Here is a 25,153-nt window from a genome sequence, read left to right on the forward strand (position 1 = left end):
TAAATACCTTACTTCTAAATGCCTCGAGCAAGAATGCATGTTATATGCTGCAAACTAAAAACAATAGGGAATAGAGCATGGTTGTGTGAATGGTTGTGCCTTGTAACATTCTGAGAAAAGAGTTGGACACAGTGGTTAGTGCATAGACAGTAAGTAGTGAATGAGACAAGAATATTTGAGTAGAAGGCGGCAAGCTGGCAGAAACGTTAGCATGCCGTGCAAAATGCTTAGTGGTATTTCGTCTGCTGCTATGTTCTGAGTTCAAATTCCGCCGAGGTCAACTTTGCCTTTCATCCTTTTGGGGTTGATTAAATAAGCACCAGTTACGCACTGGGGTCGATATAATTGACTTAATCTGTTTGTCTGTCCTTGTTTGTCCCCTCTCTGTGTAGCCCCTTGTGGACAGTAAAGAAATAAGAATTCTTTAGTAGGTCTGGCATGAATCAAAACAGCTTACAGGAGCAGTTAATGTGGCAGTGATAGAAAAGACAAAGGGAGGAGAGAGCATGTCTTTAAGCAAAATTTTGGAGTATGTTGTTGAGTAACTTCATGCCAATAAGCTGAATGGCTTGTCTTTGGATGTGGTCTAAGATATCTATGTGTGTAGCAACAGCACTATCTCAGATGTCAGAACAATACACCATTATAACTCTCACTTAAGCTTTGTAGAGAATAGCAGTTATTGAGGGCTAGAATATTTTGTGGCACTGAAATTCAAGGCCAATCTTAGGGAGGCAGTTTTATACATGGTAAGAAAGGCCGAAGGCAATGGTGAGGCCAATCAATCAAGGAACCAGAAAGGTAGTGATTACATATTGCTCATAATTAGAGGACCGGAAGGTTACAATAATATTTTCCTCATGTGTGCAACCTTAAGAAGGGACAACCTAGTTTATAATGAGATTCTGTTTACCAATTTGTGATGGTGCACTCTCTTTCTTCCTCTCCAAAGTATAAAATCTGTTCACACTTCACACAGACACAGATTCGCCTATCTATTTCCCCTGCTTTATAAACACTGAATGTAATTTAATTTCTCCCTTAGACAGTAGCTATATTCCTGCTATCTGCATCTTCAACAAATAATAAAATTTTATGGAGTACTACTATGCAGCATAATTTCTTCACAATTTATTATGTTAGATCATATTTAGTGTTTATACTATATTAATAGACTTGAAACCTCATACTTGGATTAAAAGTACCAACTTGTAATATAAGTTCTATCTATATAAACCAGTTGCTGGATTACTGCTTAACTACATGTTACATCTCACTTCACAAATTAGGTACTATTCATGATTTAACTGATATTTTAGTTGTTGAATTTTATCTTCAAAAGTATTTCACTCACTTCCTAGAAAATTTGCCAGCAACTTAGCACCGACTGGATAAGCGAATTTGCTACTGTTCAACAATGAAGTTTTCTCTTGAATTGAATATCCCATCCTGCAAACTGCATCTTAATATTTATAGCATTAATTTTCTTAGGAAAACATATTTAGTTTCATTTTGTTTTAATTCTATAATTGTTGTTGGTGATTGTTGTTGTTAAGCAACAAGACAGGTAAGGGTGATTAGATGATGGTCTAGGGCTTAGGGGGCGGGAGACCCCAGACCTTGGAAAAAAAAATACTTTGGTCGTCTTGTTGTAGTCAAAGGTCCTCGAAGTCGCTGGAAATGGAGATCTCCAGGTCCAAATTCTTGAACGGCTGTTGTTGATGACGATGATGATGGTTGTGGTGGTGGAGGTGGTGGTGGTGTGGAGGAGGAGGAATGTTTCAGTGTCAAAGGATTAAGCATACACTTGATGAAGTATGTTCATGACTTAATTAATGGCTGTGTAATTGAGTAAATAAGTTATTGAAAACAGATGAATTTTAGTTTGCTTCACTCATTTTAATATTTTAGTTGACTAGCTATATAATTCCACATGCTCTTGCATATATAAATAACGGAATAAAAACTTAATATTAAGGTAAAATTATCAATGAAAGAATGGCCCTTTTGACAGAGCAGAGATACTTCACATCTGCAAAATGTCACAAAACTGAAGCAAGGCTTCAGGCCATATGAGGCTTTCAGGATTTGGTAAATTTGCATTTTTTTTTTATGCTCTAAATTAATCTGGTCATCTACAAATATCCTTACTTTGTCTAATCTCTAAGAATACACTAATTAGATAAATTAAAAAGAAAACTCTCAAATGCCTTACTTCCCTAGGCATGGATACATTGAAACTCTGACGTCTGGCAGCTGACTTGGCAGACACCCATAAAATTATTAACCATCTTACAAACAATAACTCCAAGCACCTTTTCAAACTCTATCTGTCTAACACCCGTGGACATGTTTACAAAGTCAGAAAACAGCACAGCTCCCATGACTTTCGGAAACATTTTTTTCATGCTAAGAGTTGCCGAAGCATGGAACAAACTGCAGGCATCAGTTGTTAGTTGTCGGAGCACTGCATCCTTCAAAACTTCCATGCTTCCTGAGATTCGCCAACACTACACCTGATTTTCTCCCCTCCATACACATGCAAGCATGTATCTGACTCGTACACTGTTCACTTTCCAGACATTTGTACATTACTGCATATGCTTTATACACACTTTTGACAAGTTGTGGTGCACCTGAGCACTGTATACAATAATTTCATTATTATTTTTTAAACAGATTTCAACACAAAATTCTTGTTATAGTAGTTGTTGATTTTGTTATTGTTTAGTTTGACCCCATTTCTCTTAATCCAAAGCATAGTTTGTGCTGAACTACTTTATCTAATGTTCCCATTTTTTTTTAGGATATCAAAGTGTGAAATAAAACAGATTTAGTGAGGAAAATGACTGAAGAAAAGATTTAGTGAAATGTTCGTCTTCACAGATAAGATCATGCTAGATCAAGGTAAGTGGCAAGATAGATAATTCTGGCCAATTCAGATAAAATCAGTTAAGGCAAACAAACATTAAGATGTTGATGGTTAAGATTGTCATCAACATCATCTAAATAAATGAAGTGTATGTAGGGAAATTAGATGTGATAGACGCTAAATTTTTTCAACAAAGGAAACAGACTCAGCGAACATCATACAAAACACACAAAATTTTTTTAAAATATAAGTTTAATCTATTGCCTAATTTAAACAGCATCATCTGGCTTCCATGTGTTTTCAGCACCCTCACAACATACAGATCAGCTTGAGAATAACTTGTTTCACACCTCCTTCTGTGTTGGAAACACTGAGAAAAGTGAGCTACTCTGACTAAATCAAAATATTTGGAAAAAGTGAGTTATAGCATTTTGGTAGCATTATTGATCTCCATTAAGTTTTCAGTTATATGTACAGGACTGGGGTAGATCTGTTTTCTGTTTTTTCTTGTTTTTTTTTTTCCTTCTTTAAAAACCAAAGTCATAATCCTGTACACAGGATTGAATATCATGACAGTCAGCTAATGTCACTCTATTGTGTGACTAGTGATGTATGGAACTTGGAAGTATAGTAGAGTAAAAGAAAAAAAATAAATGGCCAGCAAATTGGGAACTGTGCTAAATATTTTTGCAGCAATGAGCAAAATATTCTCAAAGGAGTTTTTTTTTCTGTTCAGCTGTTATATTGCTAAGGCAGGGATTGGGTTTGTGATGAATGTCTAATTCATCTGATAATATACACCATCGTCACTTCAACACATCACTGTTCAATAGAATTTTCCCAAACATGGAGAGAAAGCACAGTATTTTGTTTGATTTTCTTTCGTACAATTTTCTTTGTGTGTGTGTCTGTGTGTGTGTGCGCATTCATGTATGTATATGCATATCAGTAAAAAAACCTTTTCTGAACAAATAAACTCATCTAATAGAGAAATGCATGACAATTTGAAGCTACTTTCAAGGCCTATCTTTCATCTAGATTCCAATAGAGCTACGTTTTGCTCGCTGTTTCATGACAACAAATATAACCTTAGAATTTTTCTTCATTTAGTTCAAAGAGATAATCACTCCATCAGAAGTGTAGTGTCTGAGTTACATTTTTGGAAAGTGACAAAAGGCTAATAGCCTTCTACTGTCAAACTAGCCATAATTATATAATCAACAAGCTTCATTCAAATTTTCCAATTGTGAATAGGACTGTGTAATTATACAAATAAAGACAATAGAATATTGAACTCAGGATTCAACTATGGAGAATTTCTATGCATACATGTAGGAACTAAGGTGCATAGCTAATAGTTTTCATTATTCATAATATGCATGTTAAGATGTTTAGAATTTGTCTAAATCGTCATCTAATTTCAACAGCAAGTTAACAGAATGATTGCATTAAAAACTGAATACTTTCCTATTCTGTGCTAATTTTTCACAGCCACAGCCCACATGCAGAGTGGACACTTCACATTAGACAGGTTCTATTATAAACAAAGCTACTGAAAATGTCTGACATTGAGGATATGGAACATGGCAAGTTTATCTTTTTCCTTCAATAGTACCAAAATATGGTCACAACACATATCAAGGAAATATGCCTGAAACACTATAACCTTTCTGTTAATATTCAAATCACAATGAAATCTTAATCTTTACAGTACATGAAGTTATTTCATGGTAACCATATATCCATAATGTAGCCAAGATTAATTATGAAAGATAACTTTTAGGTGACACTTTCTCTGTCTGTTTCTTCTCTCTCTCTCTCTCTCTCTCTCTCTCTCTCTCTCTCTCTCTCTCTCTCTTTCTCTCTCTCTCTCTCTCTTTCTCTCTCAAACCAAGCCTATTTAATTATTCATTTTCTCCTCCTTTAATCATCTCTTAGAGTGGTGTCCCCACCAAGATTCAACACCATTCATTTCTGACAAACTTAAACCGCAGAATTCCAACTGTGTGGAACTTTGCTTGCAATTTTTTCGATAAGCATACATCTGCAGAAAATCAAGATATATATCAATCACATTCATCATCATCATTATTGTATAACATCCATTTTCCATTCTGGCATGGGTTGGATGGTTTGACATAGAACTAACATGTAACACCTACACCTGTAAAGAACAAGCTTGTATGTATGGTTGACATTGATTTTACTTAACTTGGCACATTTTCTCAAGTAGAGCCAATTGCCACAACTCTTGCAAAATAATGAGCAATGTCCCTCTTCTGGGAGTAAAATGTAAGCAAAAAAATTTTTTTAAATGTTCTTGATCTTTTAGATTTTAATCTTCTATCATGGCAAAGGTAACATGAGAAGCTTAAACAATAAGTGTGATGCTATAAACCAAATTTTTTAATTGAACCACACATTTGTTATCCTTTGAGAAGGATCTCATACCTCTGTGTTAATATCAGAGACCAGCAGGTAATCCTTTTCTCTAATATCTGGAATATATATTTTCATTTCTAAATGATTATGATAGCACAGACATTTTGAAGAGAAGCAAGATTGTGGAGTATCAAATCGATAAAATCTTTAGGATGTAAAAACAAAAAAAGCCCTAAATTCCTAAGAAGAACGGCATTCTAATGCTGGTGTCATAACATAAAACACCAAACAAACTTCATTTAAAGATCTGTTACAGAAGCTTTAGTGAATCATATAGGACTTAACTCTCACTGAGATTTTAGTCTATGTATAATGTGTTTCAGAGTATTAGCAAGGTGGAACCAAACCTTCTACAGGTTAGTCATATGAATGTTATTTGAACTAGTATCACAAGCTAACAAATTAGACTTCAAATATTTCACAGCTGCTTATGATAAATAAACAATGTATAGTTACATGTATTGTCTCTCATCATGCTATATTTCTTTGTTTATTCAAATTCTTTGTTCAGCAGTCATTCTTTCATTTATTTCACAACAGAAATGTTGTGGAGGAGAGGGAAATATTTAAAGCTAATGCTAAAAATATCAGTTATTTTATAGCTTGACAAATTTCAACATGTAAGTGTTTATAGGCAGTAGTCAAAATTTTGCTCTTAAATTTTTGTCTGCTTTCTGAATAAACTTTACATAACATCAAAACATGTACTCTTTTCAACTGTAGGCACAAAGCCACCAAATGGCTAAAAGTAACAGGTACAGTATGGCTGAATGGTTAAGTGGTGTGCTTTACAACCATGAGGTCTTAAGTTAAATTTCACTGAAATTGCATAAAAGCCTGTCAGAGGAATCTCACATTTAATTCAAAGATTCAGGCTTGTCACACTGTGTCACATTGATTTCACCTTAGAATTACATTAGGAGGTGCTGTGTCATAAGTAGCTTGCTTACCAACCACATGCTTCTGAGTTCAGTCCCACTGCATGGCACCTTGGGCAAGTGTCTTCGGACTGACCAAAGCCTTGTGAGAGGATTTGGTAGACGGAAATTGAAAAAAGACCGTCGCATATATGTGTATATATCTGTATGTGTGTGTATATGTTGTGTACCTGTGTTTGTCCCCCCAACATCGTTTGACAACCGATACTGATGTGTTCAGATCCCCGTAACTTAGCAGTTCAGCAAAAGAGCCCGATAGAATAAATACTAGGCTTACAAAGAATAAGTCCTGGAATCGATTTGTTTTGACTTAAGGCAGTATTCCAGCATGGCCACAGTCAAATGACTGTAAAAGAGTAAAAGAGTCAAAGAGTGACTTATGCACTAATTAAATAAGCTTAGTAGTTCAATCAATCAAAACAATTGAAGACTCATGATTGAAAATTCTAACAATGATCCATTATTTTACCCTTTGTCAGACCTATCTATAAGTTTGTTATTATACTGTCAGTAAAAGATTTGTAGACTGTCACTTATCACCGCCTTCTTCCTGAACTATGTCTTTTACTTCCCCCCTCCCACTATACTTACATTTACCATTGACCAGACTTTCATTTTCATACCTTATTCACTAAATTAACCTCTACTGCCAACTCTAGCCACCTGCTACACTCAGATGAATTTATCCAACCACATCTCCCCATCCTCATTTCATATTCACTCTTGTACACACCTTCTTGTACCTTGACAGTATGCTCTGATATCTCATTACTGACATTTTCATCTTCTTTCCAACTTCTCCTCTCCATTCCTATACAATACAAAGAAGCCATGCATCTTTTCTATAGCAAAACACCTGTGCTATTCCCTCTATCATATATAAGCCTCTTAACATCTGACATAAAGCCACCTCACCCTGTACTACAACTCCATTCTTCTTTCTTCTTTTACTTAGGCACAGGAGTGGCTGTGTGGTAAATAGCTTGCTTACCAACCACATACTTCCAGGTTCAGTCCCACTGCGTGGCACCTTGGGTTAACCAAAGCCTTGTGAGTGGATTTGGTTGACGGAAACTGAAAGGGGCCCGTCGTATATATGTATATATATATATATTATATTAAATTAGAGATAAAACCACTATTAGGCAAATCATACAATGAAAAACTTAAGCCAATAAAAATTGGATTCAATCCTAAATCTGATTTTTCCCTGTAAGTTTGGATTTATTCCCTAATATTTATTATATGTATATATATATATATATGCGTGTGTGTGTTTGTGTGTCTGTCTTTGTCCCCCTAACATCTCTTGACAACCGATGCTGGTGTTTTTACATCACCGTAACTTGCGGTTCGGCAAAGAGACTGATAGAATAAGTACTGGGCTTACAAAGAATAAGTCCTGGGGTAGATTTGCTTGTCTAAAGGCGGTGCTCCAGCATGGCTGCAGTCAATTGACTGAAACAAGTAAAAGAGTAAAAGAGTTCTTTGCTTTGAAAGTTACTTGGCAACCTCACTAGTGCACACGTCATGTAAAGAATCACCCAATACACTCTGTAAAGCGGTTGGTGTTAAAAAGTGCATCCAACAATAGAAACCATGCCAAAGCAGACACTGGACCTTGGTGCAAACACTGGACCTTGATGTAAGCTCATTCGAGTTTGTCAAACTATCCAACCTATGCCAGCATGGAAGATGGACATTAAATGACAGGGATGATAATGTACCCTCCTTGTAAATTATAGTATCTTATTGTAATATGTTTGAAAACTGAATATAATAAATAGATATTTAACTGGTTCTCAACAAATACACTATAGACTTTTAAAAATATAATTTTAGGCTTTAGAAAATTGATATTAATATTTGAGTGTCTTAGAAATATGGTTATTCATAATTTTGTTATCCAAAAGTATGATTAACAAAACAAAATAAACAATAGTTTTCTAGATTTTGTTTTCCTGAATATTTTACTCTAATACTTATTTTTTTTAAAGGATTCTTTTAACTTCCCATGGGAAATACTGCAGTAATTTTTAAATTTCCATACAAAGTGAGCCAGTAATTTTTTGTTTGCTCTCCAGCATAGCACAAAATGTAAAAGAAAAAAAACCCCATTGTAAACCACTGATCGAGCTATTTGCAGATAAGTGAATTCTGTATCTGTGCCAAATAAACACCATGATGCTCATGATGCGATTTTTTAACATTTTTTCCCTTTCGCTAGTAAACTAGTAATTTTACTAGGGAGACTACAAGTGCAAAAGCCCACCACTCAAAATATACCACTGAATAAAATTTCCTAAACTACACATTTCATTTCAGAGCATGTTAAACCAATAAAATTACTCGTGATGAGGATGATGATGATGATGATGATGACAGCAACAACATCAACAACAACAATAACAACAATAGCAATAATAATAATAATAATAATAATAATAATAATAATAATAATAACCAAGTTTCTGTTTTTCAATTAGAGGTTTCTCCTCACTAGTCAAGTTAAATTGTTATTAATTATTTATAAGCTGTTTACTTTCTCTGTTATACATTCTTAAGTTATAAAATTTTATAGACCTCTTCATTGCTATTTCGTCATGTTCACTCACTTATTTGTCTTTCTTTTAACTCCAAATTTTGCTTTTCTTTTTGTGTAATAAAATAATTTTCTTTCAACGTAATATTTTTTTAAAGCTAATAAAATAATTTTGTTTTTAACCAAATAAAATAAATACTACCTTTACGAATTTTTTTTTTTTTTTTTTTTAATTTAGAGAGAGTTTTAAAGAGTAGTATGTGAGAATTGATGGTTCATGCTATCCAGCTCCATACTTTGTTTTAGCTTTTATGTAAGCAAGAAAATCAATACTAGTTGTTGTTTAACCACAGGTCAGCCCTAAGTGAGCAGACCTATGATCAGAGGCATTACAGCCATGATTTAAAGGGAAAAAAATTTGACAAGACTCTCAGTCGCCTGCTGACACTCATTGACACTACATCCAAGAGGCCAGGGAACAGAAGAAAGAAGAAAGAAGAAAGAAGACATGCACCCAACACCAGAGCTGAAGACACCTCTGAAAGGGGGGGGGGGAACCACATCAAAACAGTAGAGGAGTAGGGGCCAAAACTGGACGTGGTTCCTCCTGATAATGTCTTGAGCTAACTGGATCCTATAAAGGAGTTGTTGTGGTAGCAGACCACGAAACACAGTTGAAATTCTTCCTTTTATTTAAGTGAATGTATTGTAAGATAATCCAGTTTTTTTGTTTTTTTTTGTGGGAGGGTGGAGGTTATCTTTTATTTAAGATGGAATGGTGTGACTTGAGAGATATTTGGTTATTTTTTCTTGCAAACGGAGAAACTACATAATCATTCGTTGGCACTAATCAATACAAGTAGTAAACTGAAGTAAATTAATGTTCCAGAATGTTAACATGTACTCCAGGTAAAAATAGAATCAATATTTATGGGTGTTTCTTCTTCTCAATAGTTTCAAGGTTAAGGTACTATGTCATTGACTGTCACTGACCACATGGTCAACATTTCAAACAGAGCTTAATAGAGCCATTGTGCTGTGCCTCATTAGTGTAGCAGCTGGCAATACTTGCTTCAGTTCACCTGGCTACATAAATCAATAGGCATTCTTTTTTCATTTTCCATTTTTACTTCACAGCTGAGTTGAGTAGTTTGTGATAGAAACAATATCTAATCTAACTGTAAAGAAACAAGAAACAGCAACTCCATCAAACAGCGTTGCATTCATTCTTGGCATATAAAAATGGATGTAAAACAGCAGGAAAGATATAACAACACTGATAGAGAGAGAAAGAAAGACAGAGAGGAAGAAATGATATTGTGGAGTGTGATGATTTCCTTTAAATTAACACATAGCTAGTTTTGTAAACATGAAGCATTGTCAAGTATACTTGTCAGTATTATTAATACATTTATTCATTTCTCTCTTTCACATTTGCAAGTATGGCTGTGTGGTAAGAAGCTTGCTTCCTAACCATATGGTTCCAGGTTCAGTCCCACTCAGCAGCACCTTAGTCTTTTACTATAGCCTCAGGCTGACTAAAGCCTTGTGGGTGGATTTTGTTGACAGAAACTGAAAGAAACATATCTATTATATAAAATCCATTCTGTCTGTCTGTGTGTGTGTCTTCTAGGACCTCGGGCATCCTCCATCCAATTGCACTCAAATTTGATATGTAGATACCAACGGTATCAGGGCGTGCATAAGTCTTGAAAAAATGACAAAAATCGATTCCAGGTGAGAATGCGATAGATAAAGCCATGGGAACGTGCATATGTAAAATCGTTTTTCTTGGAATAGAAAAAAAGTCTATCTTATTTCTTCTTTTGCTGGTGTCTCAATTTTAGGTTAAATCAGTGTTTCTCAAAGAGGAGGCCTATGGGGCAGTCGGACAAGTTGTTTTGAGAATATATGGTTTAAAGGTTTGACAACTCAGTACCGTCCATTGGACGAGGGTGGGGTTGCTCGTATATATATATATATAAAATAATAATGGACTCTCCTGTCACTGGAATAAGGTTTGCCTCTCAAACCCTCTTTCGTGGAGCCGGAGAGATGATAATCCAGTGACGAGGAAATGAAGACTGTAGTGAAGAAGTGGCTCAAAGAACAGCCAACAGAATTTTATGGGGCAGGGATATATGCTCTCATTCGAAGGTGGAACATTGCTATTGAGAGAAACAGCGACTATGTTGAGAAGTAGGTACGTGATCCACAAAGGACCAGCTTCATTTTGATGTATGATACAGGTTCCTGTGTTGGTAATCATACCTGTCCTAAACAAAATAGCATTACCTTTTGACTCACCCTCGTATATATATGTATATATATATATGTATGTGCGTCTTTGTATTTGTGTTTGTCCCCCATCACTGCTTGACAACTGGTGTTGGTATGTTTACATCTCCATAACTTAGCAGTTTGGCAAAAGAGGCAGACAGAATTAGTACTAGGCTTAAAAAATGTCTTGGGCTCATTTGTTCAGCTAAAAGCCCTTTGAGGTGGTGCTCCAGCATGGTTGCAGTCAAATGACTGAAACGAGTAAAAGAATAAAAGCATATATATATATAAGTATTGTAGGGGTGGTTGCCTGGTTTCCTAACCATGTGGACTTGAGTTCAGCTCCCACTGCATGGCATCTAGGGAATGTGTATTCTAGATGCATATTGACCAGTGCACTGATGCATTGTGAGTGGATTTGTAAGATAGAAACTGAAAGAAGCCTGTTATATATTTGTGTATAGATAGATAGATAGATAGATAGATAGATAGATAGATAGATAGATAGATAGATAGATAGATAGATAGATAGATATGTGTGTGTGAGTCTTTGCCTTGACATCACATGACAGCTATAAATGAACCTCATTTCTCATCGTCCGGCAAAAAATAAACCATGATTAAATGTTGGGAAATTACTTTGCTTGGAAACAAGTGAGGGTTGCCTCAACAAATTCTGTCCATTCCACATTTATTCCATGTCTACTTCTCCATGTAGGCATGGCAAAGTAGACATTAAAGATGAAATGAGATGCAATGGATGGATGAGAGTTTCTCAGTTATCATTCTGCTTTCCTGAATGTTCCTGATCAATTGACTCTGACTCTCTTGAGCTTTCCTGATCACTCAACTTTCCTAAACTAGCAGCCAAATCATGCTTTAATATTCACACTGCCATCTTTAACATGCAAAACACCCATTAAATAATTTAGTCATAAATACATTGTAGTGATAATGAAAATTTTGGTAGCTACTTTCGAAATTTTATTCAACTCAATTGTTTAATTACTGTGTGTTTTTACTATGCTTTTCTAGACTACACTCTGTTGTAGCATTCAGATCTAGTTTTAAGAATAGAAACGCACATGTATGGACATGAAACTCTAATAACCTTTCAATTTCCCCTTTGGAAAAGAAAGCAAAATCTTTACTAATGTCAAATAATTTTTGTGATTCCTCCTACCCATATCAGTTGGGAGGTTTTGGCACACAACTTGATTTCCATAGTCCCTGTGGCCTTTCAGCCTCTCTCCAGTCAATTGGATATCATATCTTCCTTATTTGGTCCCATACTGTTAAAATCCCATTGTTTTGTTCCACAATAGGAGAAATGGGATTGGCTGGGTTTCAGGACAGGGTGCCAAGTCATGAAACAGAAATGGTAGACTCCTGTTCCTTTGGATATCTGATATTTGCTCAAGTTTGAATATTGTTGAGTTGATCCTGATCTACAAATGGTTCTTTCTTGTTATTTCTCCTGATCTTCAATAGGAGTACTGGTCTTGGAGTCATTTGCTTGGGGGGGGGGGGTAACACATTATTATGGGAAGAGAGGCTCTGGGATGTAAAATGTACAGTCATATTCATGTCATGTAGTGTCTGTTGTTGTATCAAACAGTGTTTTTTGGGTGAGTATATTGCCTCTGTAAGCACCAATTTCCAATACTTCTTAAAGAAAATATGGCCATTATTTTTGGAACAACCTAATAATTGATTCTCGGTTTCCCATGAGTAATCTATATTCATCTGCATCTTGTTTTACTTTCCAGAAGCCCTCACAACAACTTTGGTTTATCATAGGAATATGCACCACTCAATTCTATCTTTTGAGAGTAAATGGTAAATTTCCCCTGCATCAAACCTTAACCATCTTTGCTAAAGCATATTGATTTGACAACAATTGGTTTAGAGCTTAGAGACAAGTCTGGAAAACAGTTATGGCCAAATCAAAATTTTTACATTTTTCTGTGTACTCAAAGATGGTTCACTTAAGCCAATAGAATCGTGACTTTATTTGTAATTCTTCCCAGGTAAATTTCAATATAATTTCTAGGGCTTTGTTCACTAATATCAATTTACACAAGCAACATTTGATAAACTAAGGTCAAATCTAAGCATTTAGGTCTCCATGCTGTCTCCATGGTAGAACTAAGTTAAGTAAATTGTAAGAATAACAAAATATTTCTTAGCTGCTTTCCAAGCATTATTCAACTAAATTGCTTAGTCACAATTCAGAATATCATGTCATTGTATGTGTCATTATCCTGGTTGCTCCACAACCCTTTTTTGTGGAGCAAGACTATTTTTTGTTGTACCATTCAGTTCTGACTCTAAGTATAGAAACCCATATGTATGCACATGAAATTTCCAATGCAGCATATATAAATAATTGTTAAACAGGGAAGCAAACATTAACCCTTTCGTTACTGTATTTATTTTGAAATGTTCTGTATTTCTTTCGATTACTTTAAATATAACAAAGAATTTAGTAAAATAACTCAGTTATCATTCAGCTAGTGTTAGGAACATAAATTGTGACTAAGGTTTGGTGGAAGATTTGAATTCAAAACTTATGAAAACAAGACATTTGTACTACAGAGCCAGAGCCAGTTTCAGCCGGGTTGGTAATGAAAGGGTTATGGTAAGGCAAATATCTCAAGATATACACAATATTATTATAGAATTTCTTCCTATAATAATATTGTATACGACTTGAGATGTTTGCCTTGCTTTAATGTTTGCTGCCCTGTTAAACAATTATACACACACACACACACACACACACATATATATATATATATATATATATATATATATATACATGTAAAAGTATATATACGATGGTCTTCTTTCAGTTTCTGTCAACCAAATCCACTCACAAGGCTTTGATTAGCCCAAGGCTATAGTAGAAGACGCTTGCCCAAGTCTCCACGCATATATATATATATACAGGTGTGTATGTGTGTGTGTGTGTGTGCCTGGGTATATAACAAATACACTTTGCAATATCTTATTATATTCCACACACACGCACACACACACACATGCACAAACACACAGAAAACTTTACAGTAATGTGGTTAATAGAATTAGTACCAGGAAACGGACTAGGTTTGATTTCACGACCAAAATGCTTGAGGGCAGTACAACAGCATGGCATCAGTCCAGTGACTAAAAACGGTAAAGAAATGAATAAAGTATGAATATTGGTTTTTGTGTCAGTGTGTGTACGTGTGTGTGTGTGTTTGTGTGTGTATGTGTGCATGTGTGCATGTACATGTACATATCAATAGAGGTAGATGTACTTTTACAATTTTAATTACCCAGTTATTTACATATATATAATATAGATAATATGTGTGTGTCTGTGTGTTTGTCTGTGTGTGTGTACATATACATAACATGTATGCATGTATGAATAACTAAGTAAAATCGCAAAAGTACATTACCATGTACCATAGTATGAACAAATATATATATATATATATGTATATATATTTGTGTCTGTCTGTCTGTATGTGTACATAAGTGTCTGTGCATGTAAATATGCACAGGTATTCAACTATATATATCTAACTAAATTTATTCATACACATATCTATATATTTGTTTGTATATGTTTACATCATTTGGTTTTTTTTTTTAGTTCTTTTAGCACATTTAACTACATTTGCTGTTATTGTTGTTAAGGCAGTGTAGTTCTCATTGCTATTGTTTTCGCTGCTTTTATTTTAGTGTTTTTCCTTTTCTTTATAACCAATATTTATTTATTTTTTGTCTTCCTTTTTTCTTATGCATTCATTCTCAGCCTTTTACCTCTGCCTACACCTTTCTCTCGTTTTCTTTTCTTCACTATCTCCAATATTTTGGCTCAATGTTTTCTACATGGGTTGGTAATTCTGAATTCAAGAGTTACATGAAAATAAATAAATAACCAGACAAAAGAAAGAACACAATAAACAAAAAAAAAATGCATATCTTTCATTTCATTAATTTATTAAAGTTACTCCTTGCATTCAAATATGCTGAAACTATGGATGAACAAAAGGCTACCACATGCACATATGTCTTTATCAATACATACATACATACATACATACATACATACATACATACATACATATATATATATATATATATAAAGGCATATATCATCATCATCATCGTCATATATATATATTGCTTTTGTATATTTCTGTGGTTCAAGAAATTTTTTTCACATTCAATGACTACACCCGCGTTTTAGAAGTTTGCAGACTCTAATATATTTTTTTGTCATATGTAGATTAAACAGGACTATATATATATCCAACAAAAGGTTTTGTTCTGTTGAATTTGATTGCTATTTCCTCTGAATCTGCGAACTTTAACTCTTGACCAAAAGACCATTTGAATGAAACTATGGTTTGGATTTGTAATCGTGTTTATTATACATCATCATCAACATCATTATCATCATAATCATCATTTAATGTCTATTTTATATGTTGGTACGGGTTGGATAGCTTGGCAGGAACTGACAAGGCCAGGGGCCTCACAAGGTTCCATAGTCTGTTTCGGTTTAATTTCTACATCTGGATGCCCTTCCTAACACCAACCACTTTACTGAGTGTACTGGATGCATTTTACATAGAACCAGCGTCATTGATTTTTACATGTCATCAGCACCGACACCAATGCTTTTTTTACATGGCACCTTGGATTTAGAATATTGATTCTGTTGTGGCAGTTAGGTCTTCTTGAGTACAGCAATGTGTCTCATATCTCAGTCCTCTGTCATCTCCTTCATAAGGTTCAGTGTTTTCAGATCAGCCTTCAGTACCATGTCCCCTCTCTTCCTGGGGTCTCCCTCTGCCATAACTTCTTCCCACTTTAAGTAATTGGCATGGGACAAATAAATACTCATTTATTTTGTTATTTCTAACAATCATGTTGGCACACTGTCTTGCCAGGTTCAGCCGCTTAAATCGTCCACAGCACTAATTCTGAGTTTTGTACATATTCTATCATTCTCCGTTCTGCTGAACCATTAAATTACAAGGCTGTAGACATATCAATACAAAGACAAATACAAAGCCCCTGACACACACACACGTACGAACATAATCACGAACACACACACACACACACACGCATGCACGCACGCACACACACACACATGCTGTTTATTTGTTTACATGTTGTTTACCCATAACTTAGCTGTTCAGCAGAAAATACTGATAGAATAAGTACTTTAGTACTTATTCCATCAGATTAACTTTTCTCTCAAGATGCTTATACTCTGTTGAACATGCATACTGACATTGTACCTCTAGTGAAGCATACTGGCTTCATTTCTTTTAAACCTGTGCATGTCCTCAGCTTTACAGCACATGCTTCACTACCATGCAGCATAGATGTTCCCACACAGGCATCAAACAATTTGCCTTTCACTTTCAGAGAGAGGCCCTTTGATGCCAGCAGAGGTAGGAGCTCTCTGAACTTTACCCAGATTAATCTTATTCTCACAGCTAGGCTCTTGGAGCATCTACTTCCACTACTAAATTGGTCACCTAGATAACAGAAGCTAACTCCTACCTCTAGCTTGTCCCCACCCCTAACCTAATCTTATTATCACAGCTATATATATTATACAAGGCACAGGAGTGACTGTGTAGTAAGGAACTTACTTCCCAATCAGTCCCACTGTGTAGCACCTAGAACAATCAAGTGTCTCCAACTTTAACCTCAGGCCAACCAAAGCCTTGTGAGTGGATTTAGTAGATAGATTTGTGTGTCTGTGTTTGTCTCCCAACCATCACTTGACAACCAATGTTAGTGTGTTTACGTCCCTGTAACCTAGCTATTCAGCAAAAGACATCGATGGAATAAGTACTAGGCTTACAAAGAATTAGTCCTGAGTTTGATTTTTTCAACTAAAAGCAGTGCTCCAGCATGGCTGCAGTCACATGACTAAAACAAGTAAAAGAGTATAATACAACTACTTCCATCATTACTTAGGTTCCATACAGTTTTATCTACTAATCTTCCTGATTCATCTCAGCAAATCATAGATCTTATATATTACAAATACACACATTTATTTATTTACACATCAAGTATACTTAAAATTAGTTTCATATCAGTCTACTAGAATCTCACTGCACCATTTTTATTCCATACACCAAGTACAAAAATTCTGAGTTCCTAGCAACTCCTTTCTTACATATAGAACAAGACTGCTGTGCAAATATTATGTAGCTATTGTATTGTATTTTACTAGCTATTGTATAGTATTTTGATCATTTTCATATTAATGTATACATCTTTTAATTATACAACCCTTCAAGCTTTGCAAAATCTTTACAGCCATTTTCTGCAAATTCTGAAAGAAAAACAATCATGAAATTTGCATATGATTATTAGAAGAATATTCACACTTCAATTTTTTATTTTGCTATCTCAAAACTACAATAAACAGAAGGGATGAAGAATAAAACAAAAGCGGGCAATTTCTCACTAAATTCTTAATAGAACTAATTGCCAGTCTTCATTTACATTAACAACAAACAAACCTTTTTATCTCCCCCCAACATTTCACCTTACCTACCAATCTATAGGGAATAAGATACCCTCTCATGCATTCTCTAGATCAACAAATTTATTATAGAGATATTTGCTTTCAGTTGAGAACTTTTGTTGCCATTAACTTACAAGAATTACAGTGGACGTTATACTACATTCTAATAAAAATTGAAACTGCATCATATTCAGATTCTTTCTCACAGTCCATTATAGAAACTGGTGTCACATCTCCACATAACTTCTCTCTAATTAATACATGTCTTTTTTTTGTTTTCATATACTTGATTGCTTCATTAACAAAGTTTCTGTTAACATCTGGTAACTCTGTTCATTAACAGAAAGTGGGCTCCGAATAATATCCCATTCATATTTTTTCATTTAATAATTTTTTATTGCAATAACTCCACGGCACTTACCATTAACAGAAACTTACTTGTCCAAGATCCTAAGTTAACTATTATATATTGCCACAGAATGTACAGATGTGCAAAGCAGCTCAAGCAGCGCCTATTGTTCATTATATTTTTTTTTGCAATTAGCTGTAAGCCACTCACAACTCTCACCTCTCTCTCTCTCTCTCTCTCTCTCTCTCTCTCAGATGTAAACATTCCTGACAAGCTGGTAAATGATAGGTAAAGCAAGTCAGGTTTTCTTCAGTTCGTTCTTCAAACTAAGCTTTGAATAATTTAAGCATGGGGTTGTATTTGCACTGTGAGGTTAAATATTTCTTAATTAAATGTTTACATATGGCAGAGTAGTGCCTGTGTGGTAAGTAGCTTGCTTACAAACCACATGGTTATGGGTTCAGTCCCACTGCATAGCACCTTGGGCAAGTGTCTTCCACTATAGCTTTGGGCCGACCAAAGCCTTGGTAGATGGAAACTGAAAGAAGCCCGTCATATATATGTGTATATATATATATATGTATGTATGTGTGAGTATATGTTTGTGTGCCTGTCTTTGTCCCCCCAACATTGCTTCACAACTGATGCTGGTGCATTTAGGTCCCCGTAACTTAGCGGTTCAGCAAAAGAGACCGATAGAATAAGTACTAGGCTTACAAAGAATAAGCCCTGGGGTCGATTTGCTCAATCAACTAAAGGCGGTGCTCCAGCATGACTGAAACAAGTAAAAGAGTAGAGAGTATATACATTTCCCTACAATCTACTGTAGTGATACTCTTGTGTTTTTCTCCATCACAACATATGAATGAGAAAGGAAAGGGCAATAGATGAATAAAAAAGGAAGGGGTGATAGCAAACTGGTGGGATAGTTAACATTCAACACTAGAAAAGAAAAATCAAACAGTGTTTCAACTCTGTGTGAGTATATGTGTGTATGTGTGTGTGTGTACAAGGGAAATATGTGAATGTATGTGAACATTGACAAGTATATTAATTTGATTTACCATCCATATTTATATATAGGCACAGGAGTGGCTGTGTGGTAAGTGGCTTGCTAACCAACCACATGGTTCCGGGTTCAGTCCCACTGCGTGGCATCTTGGGCAAGTGTCTTCTGCTATAGCCCCGAGCCGACCAATGCCTTGTGAGTGGATTTGGTAGATGAAAACTGAAAGAAGCCTGTCGTATATATGTATATATATATATGTATGTGTGTGTGTGTTTGTGTGTCTGTGTTTGTTCCCCTAGCATTGCTTGACAACCGATGCTGGTGTGTTTACATCCCCGTCACTTAGCGGTTCAGCAAAAGAGACCGATAGAATAAGTACTGGGCTTACAAAGAATAAGTCCCGGGGTCGATTTGCTCGACTAAAGGCAGTGCTCCAGCATGGCTGCAGTCGAATGACTGAAACAAGTAAAAGAGTAAAAGAGTATATAAAATACAACAATTAGCCATCAATTTTGACAGCCCAGCTAGTTTACCTATAAACACAGACACATACAAGTATATATTTATCATCATCCAATGTCTGTCTTCTTTGCTGGTATTGATTGGGTGGTACGTTATGATCCAATAAGCCAGAGAATTGCACCATGCTTCAACATCTGCTTTGGCATGGTTTCCATACAAGGGTGAATAGAAGAGACTGCAGGGACAGAACATGAAGAAGGGTGGATGGATAAAGATTGTAAGAGTATTGGAGGCAAGTGAGAGATGGTAATAACTGGGGTTACAGATAGATGTAGTGAATGGTGAAAGGAGTAAGGTGTGATTGATGGTAAATATAAGTTGTGGGAAGATAATAAGAATGACGGATGGATGTCAGTGAAGTGACTTGGAAACGGCTAAGGGTTGGAAAAGCTTCTAGCCATAGAAAATCCACCTCAAGGAATTCCTATTTCTTCACTACCCACAAGGGGCTAAACACAGAGGGGACAAGCAAGGACAGATAAATGGATTAAGTCGATTAGATCAACCCCAGTGCGTAACTGGTACTTAATTTATCGACCCAAAAGTATTAAAGGCAAAGTTGACCTCAGCGGAATTTGAACACAGAATGTAATGGCAGACGAAATATGGCTACGCATTTTGCCCGGTTTGCTAACATTTCTGCCAGCTCGCCATCTTATCTACCTCAAGGAATTCCATTTGGCTGTTGCAAGCATGAAAATGTGGAGGTAAGAACAGTAATGGTGGTAGTGGTGATGGTGTTATCTTTCTTTTATTGTTTCCTTGTTTCTGTCATTGTGTGTCTGTGTTTGTCCCCCCAACATCGCTTGACAACCAATGCTGGTGTGTTTACATCCCCGTAACTTAGCAGTTCGGCAAAAGAAACTGATAGAATAAGTACTAAGCTTACAAAGAATAAGTCCCGGAGTCGATTTGCTCAACTAAAGGTGGTGCACCAGCATGGCCACTGTCACATGACTGAAACAAGTAAAGAGTAAAAGTGTAAGTCTTTTCAGTTTTATTCTTGACAAAAGAGGAAAACTGAGAAAAATATTGATAAAGATTGATCTTAAGAAAACCTGATAAAGGAGGTGACAAAGGATTGCATTGAGAGACCTTTTCCTTTAGAAAATCCACCAAAACCTTACATGCATGGGAACATGGATATAAAATATTTATGATGATATGCATACATTCATTCACATATTCATCCATACATAATAGTATATACATGCATATATGCATAAGTACTCATATATACATATACATACACACATAGATATATATAGATATAGATAGATAGATAGATAGATAGATAGATAGATAGATAGATAGATAGATAGATAGATAGATAGATAGATAGATAGATAGATAGATAGACAGATAGATAGACAGATAGATAGATATAGATATATAGATATATATATGCATACACATACACATATACATCTATTTTTCTATGCTTGCAAGGTTTGGATAGGACATTTACAGGAGTAGATCATGGACACTGTTGCATTCTTTTGACATCTCCTTTATAAGACTCTCCTGTGATCAGTCTTACCTTTTTCTTACCTTCTTCTATAGGTTCCTTCTACTATGTTTGTATGGTATTTCTGTAGCATCCTCCATACACATTATATGATTGTACTAGCGAGTCCATTAAAGCATAGAAAAGCAAGTGTTGATCTTGTATGTCTATAGAAATTAGTGTTCTATATCTTTTGTCCATATGCAATTAATTTCTGTCTCCACACCACAGATCTTCTCCTCTCAAAACCCATGTCACACTATATTCATACAGTTGTGCTTCAAATGCTTCATTCTTATAGTTTGGTTTTTACAGAGCAACAGAAACTGTTTGTCGCCAAGAGAAGAAACATTTCCCTAAACTTATAACATTTTCTTAAACCATGCAACCTCAAATACATTAGTGAACATTAATAAAAATACATAGCTTACATAAAATAGCTTACACAAAATAAATAAGATGCATATAGCTGCATATATAAATAAAAATATATTTCGTTTTACTGTAAAGACAAAATAGCTTTGGGTTAATGTTGTTTTTTTTCTGTTCTCATGAATTAAGCATTTTTATCTTTTTGTTCTTGTTTTCCTGTTGTTTTGAAATTCTTTTTGGAGAATTGAAGCAGAAGTGGCCAAGTCATCAATCTTGATTAGTACACTGTATAAGCTCAACTATATTGATATATGTTAGTCTACAGTGCTTAAATTTTACTGAGTGTAACCACCCAAAGCAACTTATTCACATGCTACAGCAAGGAACAAACATAATTTTAGTAAAAGAAAGTTCTTCATTTTCAAAATTTATCACTTTTATACATTTCATTCATAAGTATATGTGACTTGAAATTTATTCCCAAAATAACCGACGATAAAAGAAACACATGATAATAATAATATTTGTGGTACTGAATACGATTATCATTTGTTTCAGAATTTTGCTTTTTGTACTCATGTGGTTTTAGTTTCTATTCCACTGCCCAGTACCACATAATTTTGGGTGGACTATTGTCTGACAGGTAAAATTAACTAGAAGGAAATTATGCTAAGGTCTGTAGTGTATATGTAACAACTCTTAATTGTGGTGCTATAACATAGCTGCAGTCTAATATCTGAAACCAGTAAAAGGAAATAATGGGAAATAAAAAAAATATAAAATTATCGGGATGATGACAAAGTTAGGGGTGCAAAGACTTGGAAGTGAAAAAAAAATGTCTAAACACAGTATTATCAGAATTCTTTTGTCAGTGTTCCTCACTTATGCATTCTGAAAACATTAGTCATGAGTAATAATAACAAGCAGTTGCCATCAAACATATATGAATAAATGAAGAATACTTCTGAATATACAAACATATGTGGGAATTATGAGAAATAAAATCCATCCCCATCAGAAGAGGAATATTCCAAGCGGATCCCTATCTTCAATGGTACAATGAAAAAAAAAAGAAGTGTCCTCTAATGTTTATTGGACTCTATGTTGAAATATGTGAACTTTATGGTACCTACAGGTAATAACAAATATGACGGAAAGTGATCAAGCAAAACATATTCAGTTATTACAGAACATCTCATATTATGTCTGTCAATAAGGAAACAACGGTATTTTTTGAATTGTTAGCATGCTGTGCGAAATGCTTAGCGGTATTTCGTCTGCCGCTATGTTCTCAGTTCAAATTCCGCCGAGGTCGACTTTGCCTTTCATCCTTTCGGGGTCGATTAAATAAGTACCAGTTACGCACTGGGGTGATATAATTGACTTAATCCGTTTGTCTGTTCTTGTTTGTCCCCTCTGTGTTTAGCCCCTTGTGGGTAGTAAAGAAATAGGTATTTTTTAGAGCAAACACAGCAGATGATCATCACAACATTACTAAACTGGAATTCAAAATATTTGTTAAGTATGAGGAATTTAGAATAATTGAAAGACAATGGTCTTGCAAATCTAATAAGCGTGGCAGCACAAGGCTCCATATTTCCTATTCCACATGAAATTTATCCTTTACAATGGTAATCACAACCACATAAGATTCATACATAATAGGTAAATAAACAAATCTTTATTATTAGCTTTCTACTGAGATGTAGCAATAGAGTGGTTGGGTTGCCACAGTACTTGAATTAAGAAGGAGTTCAACTTTCCAGAGTCCAGGTATAATTGTTTTTTACTGTTGTTTAGACCAAATCCAACTTGAACAAGTAGACTAGTTTCAGCTGAAACTTTTACATTTTCATTTCTTTTTTTCTTCTTTTGCAGATACCATCCGTCAATATACATTATTCAATATACCTTTCCTTTAAGGTAGCACGCAGGCAGAAATGCTAGCACACCAGGCAAAATGTGTAGCCGTATTTCGTCTGCCGTTACATTCTGGGTTCAAATTCCACTGAGGTCGACTTTGCCTTTCATCCTTTCAGGGTTGATTAAATAAGTACCAGTTATGCACTGGGGTCGATATAATCGACTTAATCTGTTTGTCTGTCCTTGTTTGTTCTCTGTGTGTTTAGCCCCTTGTGGGTAGTAAAGAAATAGGTATTTGGTCTGCCTTTACATTCTGAGTTCAAATTCCGCCAAGGTTGATATTGCCTTTCATCCTTTTGGAGTCAATAAATTAAATACCAGATGTGTACTGGGTCGATCTAATTGACTGACCCCCTCCCCCAAAATTTCAGGCCTCAAGCCTAGAGTAGAAAAGAATATGTCCTTCCTTTACAATGGTGGGATGCAATTTGAGAGATATTAAGCTGCTATTTTTGGCAGGCTAAGTAATCACATAGAAGCTACCTTGCTTGTTCAACCAAGTGATAGTAAAAATTTTGTCTATTGAACATAAGAGATCAATGATGTATTGAGAATATGCTATTATGCTTGTTACAATGGCACAGTATGTTTTTTAAAAAAAAAATGCAAATAAAGAAAATCTACGTTACATAATCATAATTAATACAGTAGAGTGACAGAAATAGCAAAGGTCTTGACCAAAACATTTCCATATTTAGTTCCCTATATAAACATTCTGAATACTAAGCTGATGCAAGCTTTTAACCCAGAGTCGATAAAATGTTTTGGGGTTGCTTTCAATGCCTGTTTCTTTGTAGTTGAAAATTTCATTGTACCAATAAACATATAAGATGAAAAAAAAAAAAAAATCAATATAAGCTATTATTGTTTCGTTGTCTATACACATCAACCAGGTAAACATTCACAAACGTTTTACAAACAATTAATATAAAAAGAAGCGAAGAAAGTCGTTGAAATTGATATACAAATTCATTACTTACAAACCATGTGTTCAGGCTCCTACACCTTTTCCAATAAACTATTTCCTTACAATGCTTAAGCCTCCTACGTCTGCTTCTAGATACAATATGAGAGAACAGGATTAGGCATATACTTATATATATATATATATATATATATATATATATATATCTACGAGTTTTTATGTATGTGTACATATACATGCACACATACATACACATGCACACACACACACACATATATATATATACGTATGAGGGTGTATACACACACACACATACATATACACCCAGGCATATACTTTCTCCAAACTGGCTTATTTCTCACGAGCTGTTTCTTCAGGTTAAATTAATTACTTTTGTGGTTTTCCACTAAAACTTTCTAATTTACCCTGTCTCCTTCTTTCACCTACAATAGATTAAAGATCTGTAATAAAATTTGCTGTTTGCAGCCTTTGTTTAAAGAGTTCTCTTTTATACTAAAGAATATATTTTCTGCAATAGAATCTTGTAATACTGTTCAAAGCAAGTTAATTTTTTTTTTGTTTTGTTTTGTTTTGTTTTTGAGCAAGAACAAGTTGAAATATTAAAGTTTTTGCATGCTTTTTGGGGTTTTCTTTAAAATTTAATATATATAGCTTAAAAATAAAATACTTTGAAAAAAATTTTCTATTTTATTATTTGTATTTTTATTTATTTATTTATTTATTTTTGACGTGCATCTATCAGCTGCAGACATTTTTCAATCATACAAACTGAGATGATAAACTTATTGGTGTTTTGTAAAAGTAAAGAAGTAAACTATAGCTGGTAGAATCTGTTGAAATTGATGAACAAAGTTAATATCTTGAAACAGTAATTTCTTTTTTGCTTTTAAAT

This window comes from Octopus sinensis, linkage group LG1, assembly GCF_006345805.1.
Source record: "Octopus sinensis linkage group LG1, ASM634580v1, whole genome shotgun sequence".
Classification (NCBI taxonomy): domain Eukaryota; kingdom Metazoa; phylum Mollusca; class Cephalopoda; order Octopoda; family Octopodidae; genus Octopus; species Octopus sinensis.